Raw genomic sequence first — 4676 nt, forward strand, 5'->3', positions numbered from 1 at the left:
TGTGTGTGTGTGTGTGTGTGTGTGTGTGTGTGTGTGTGTGTGTGTGTGTGTGTGTGTGTGTGTGTGTGTGTGTGTGTGTGTGTGTGTGTGTGTGTGTGTGTGTGTGTGCGTGTGTGTGTGTGTGTGTGTGTGTGTGCAAAACATGCTCCCCTTGTTTCCATGGGGAGTAATGGCCGTGGAAGAGTGCATTGGCTTTGCCGGCACAATACACCACTGTGCTCATTGGTTAAGACTACAGCAACGTGTGTGTGTGTGTGTGTGTGTGTGTGTGTGTGTGTGTGTGTCTTTGGAGCTCTATAGTCTCTTGTTGTTGATATTTATAGATGGAAGGTTTCTTCTGGCATGAATGGGGAGGAGGAGGGAAGTGAAGGAGGAATGCAGGGGAAGGAGGCGAGGAGGGGGTGAAACGGAGAGGCATGAGGGGGGAGTGTGAGGTCGACCCAAACACCTGTACGCTGCCATGAGACACTCCCGTCTGATTCCAAAATGAGAGCGTTTGTTCTCCCACTTGTTTTTGCTCACTTGTTTTGGTCTCTGGTTCTCTGTTGGATTCTGCAATTCTCTCGCTTGGCCTTGCCTCCCTCTCAAACATGCGTGCGCGCACGTGATGCATACGCACGCACACACACACTCACCAGTTGTGTAAAGTACATTTACTCAAGTACTGTACTTAAAGTACAATTTTGAGGTATTTGTTTTACTTTAGTGGAGTATTTCCAATTTTCAGTACTTTTACTTCTACTCCACTACATCTCAGAGGCAAATGTTGTACTTTTACTCCACTACAATTATTTGAAAATCTTTGTTACTAGATATAAATGATTACAACCACTTCAGCCTTATTTTATACCTAGGCTATTTGAAAATAGCCGATCTACAAGCTCACAACGCGTCGCATCGTGACACGTTGTGAGCTAGTAGATCGGCTATTTTCAAACATTTTAGTACTTTTACTTTTGGTACAATTTGATACCAATACTTTTGTACTTTTTGAATACCAGATGCACGCACGCACACACACACACACACGTTTGCCTGGGAGCAATACAATTTTCAGGTTTCAGATCCGGGTCGGAACTATACGTCATCAGGTGGCCGGAACCAACGACCAGAACCAATCAATGGTCATCGCCGTGCATCTCCAAAATGATTCCCCTAGTTTAAAACTTGTTTAGTTTGGTACTATCGTTTCGTTTCTTTTGGTATAATATTCGTTTTCTGATCCAACTCGTGGCGAGACTGGAGAGACTAAACGAATTGATTGACGAATTGACGAATGATTCGCATTATGTGGGGAAAAAAAAACGATGTGACGCCAACCGGAACCACCATTCTTTTTTTCCTTTTTTCTAAGCCGGATCACACGGCTAGTTTTAGAACGAATACCAGGCTTTCCTCTGAGGTGGAAAGTCTTGTGACGCGAGGTTACCAGTTTGGACATCCATTACGCCAGGGGTCCTCAACAGGGGGTCCGGGACCCCTAGGGGGTCCTCAGAGCTACTATAGGGGGTCTGCCAAATCTTTGTGTGATAGGATCCATAGAATTCCTTTTCTGAGGGGAACATTAGCTGAAAATATCGAGAGCTTGTAGATCGGCTATTTTTGCCAAAGAGGCTATTGGTGTAGAGGGAAAAAAGAGCATACTAATCTGAAACACAATTGTATACAATATAGAGTAGGGGGTCCCTGCTTCATCTCTCTCTCAGCTAGGGGGTCCTTGGCCTGAAAACGTTGAAGACCCCTGCATTAGGCCATACACCCCATTTGATGCGCTGTTTATCTCTGGGATCCCAATCCTCACTGTTAATTTAACACTGGGAGTGTACAAATGGAACCAAATGGACCCGTAGCGGCTATTTTTGGCCCGCGCATTGAACCAGTGGTCTAGAGGTAGTGGTTCTCAACCTACGGTTCGGGACCCCCAGGGGGTTCCCCACATGATTTTGGGGAGTCCCCAGATGACAGTGAAGTGACAATTTAAGGACTTTTAAGACCTTTTCAACACCTAAAAAAAGCAAAGTAAAAGACCATCAAAAGTAATCAACAAACTATACCAAGAAAAACTAGTCAAACATTGGCCAACTTGTCCGATCTACAAGCTCTCAGCGCCTCGCAACGCAACTGCTATTTTCACAATGTTTCGTTTAGACACTTCAGCTCAGAAATAACCAGACAGTTAATGAACCATTTACCATTTATTAACCATTACCATATTAACCATTACCCATATATGCAATGATATTGCATTCAAGTTTGGCGGTGTGACTCTGCTCATGTGATATTAAACGATTCCTGTGCAAACATATCACAGATCTTCAATCACAAACCCCCAGAACAGAGCATACAATGCAGTTTTACATAACATTGAACCTTCAATGCATAATTAACCAACCACAATCATTGTACAATCCATAGAACACAGTACAATACACAGAATCATAGAACCACAGTACAAACACAGAATCAACCTATAACAATATGAACTAAATGCCACAGGGAGGAGGCCGGGGAGGTGGAGGGAATTTGTAAACAAACAGGTGGAGGAAATGTGTAAACAAACAGCTGTACACCCAGCTTAGACAGCGAAGCACGTAGAATGAATAGAGAAGTGAGGCTGCTTAAATGAACCTCCAGTGTTGCACTGTGGGTATGAGGGCGTGAGTGAGTTAACGTGTAGCAAATGAAATGACAAGAGGTTGAAACGCACTGACTTAACCCATTGAGACCTGAAGCCGATTCTACATGTCTCCTAAATCTCAACAGTATTCTGAAAAACGTACGTTTCTATATCAGTGGTGCTCAATCTTTTTCATGTCAAGGACCCCCAAAATGATATGTATTTGGCCGTGGACCCCCATCAAAATATGTTGTTCCAGGGACCCCCAGAAGCAAAGATTTGAGTTGAAATTGTTGCTTTAAAAATATATATATTCAAAGATTTGCACACATTTTCACGATTTTTCAAAAATAGCAGATCTACAAGCTCGTAGCGCGGCACTCGGTGCCGCGCTATGAGCTTGTATATCTGCTATTTTTGAATAGCCCAAAGTGTAAAATAATGCTTTTTAGCTCAAATCTAAAAATGACACAGTTCCAGGTCTTAATGGGTTAAAGGAGTACGACTGAATAGCTTATTAGCGAATGGGGGGGGGGGGGGGGGTCCGGGGAGTATGAATGAAGTTTATAAACATACTGCCTTCCGTGTCTACATGAACTTTGGGGGGGGGGTCCCCGGGGGTTGTCCCCAGTTCAAATATGATTATTTATTTTGGGGGGTCGCGGCCTGAAAAAGGTCGAGAACCACTGGTCTAGACTAGAGGTTAAGGGAGTGTCACCGAATCCACGACTATAGAAAAAGCAAATTATATCCCACAGCATTCCAGTTGCTTCAGTGTCCTGAAGCGAGACGGCTAACCCCTACCTACTCTATCATTGTTAGTCATCCCTGGATGTGTCAGCTAAATAACCAGCATTGTCAAAGTCAAATGTAAACATACTCGCTAAACACACTCATCTCGATGGCATCCCCACCCACTGACATGAACCAAAATGTCGGTTATCAAGTTGACATCTGTGTATACTCCTGGTTATCTTTTTGTCTTTCTTTGTAGACTTGTTTTTAGCTATACTTTCCTGAAGCAGCCATACACACCAGCCTAACACTTTTAACATTACAATGCAAATAACTCTGAAAAGGGGAAAGATAAACAATCATCGATTTTCTCTATTTGTGTGCAGGAGTGACGAGCTCAGCCGAAAGAGGCGTGATTACCTCTCCACCGCCTCAACGCTGTTCCCTTGAGCCAACAGGTAAGCATTACTGCTGATGATATCCTGTCTCCCTTACAAACCTCTATCCTTACAAGTATAGAGGCTGGAGGCATCCTGCTTGATCCCTGAAATCAGCTATACTGAAACAAACTCTGCTGTGCGTGTGTGTGTGTGTGTGTGTGCGTGCGTGCGTGCGTGCGCGTGTCAGTGAGCATGAATCTGTTTAGACAGTGCATGTCAAGGCGGTGTCATCATCACAGTCTGTGGCCCAGTCATGTATTTGGCACTGGTCATACTGGCCGTGGCCTGTGTGTGTGTGTGTGAGTGTGTGTTTCTCAGTTCTGACCATGTGTCTTCCCACAGTGTGTGTCAAAGGGGGGTCACCTTTTTGAGCCCCTTCTGCAATGTGTGTCAGTGCGTGTGTTTCATACAGTTTGCTGCAGGCAGGGAAAGTCCCTGTATTCACTGTGTTTACAGAACCCGAGGGAGAAGAATAGTTTGGATCTGTAACTCCTGATCAAAGGAGAGAGACAACATAGGGCCCTGGAACTGGCGTTTGTAACGGCAACAGGTTCTGTTTTCGGAAGCGTTGTCATGATGAGACATTACGACTCATTTCAGAGATATGTGCGACGGAAACCACATCATTTATCATGTGATTTCAATAAGCCTCGGTCAGCCGGGAGAAACAAATAGGAACAAAGTACAAACAAAGTAAAAAGATCCATACAGTGAAATGGCACATTATACAAGAAGAAAGGTGTGCTCAACAGAGTGCAAATCTGTTTACCTCTCAATTAGGGAGGCATGCCCTAATAATAATAGCGATGCATGCAGGGAAACTTCTACCCAGAGCCATGAAAGTGTACCACGAGTAGCCTGTTGATTAGCAGTTCTATTGTCTT

General features: G+C 44.2%; 1 protein-coding gene across 1 annotated transcript in view; it reads left to right on the plus strand.

Moving 5' to 3' along the window:
- The window catches only part of LOC311040128 (uncharacterized protein), a 163598-nt gene that overhangs the window by 73951 nt on the left and 84971 nt on the right, over window positions 1–4676 (plus strand). Inside the window, exon 2 of the mRNA XM_084050209.1 lies at window positions 3739–3810. The gene's annotated coding sequence lies outside the window, so the exon portion shown is untranslated. The remainder of the gene's footprint in view (window positions 1–3738; window positions 3811–4676) is intronic.

The sequence above is a fragment of the Gymnoscopelus microlampas genome (genome assembly GCF_963454915.1).
Source record: "Gymnoscopelus microlampas genome assembly, chromosome: 23".
Classification (NCBI taxonomy): domain Eukaryota; kingdom Metazoa; phylum Chordata; class Actinopteri; order Myctophiformes; family Myctophidae; genus Gymnoscopelus; species Gymnoscopelus microlampas.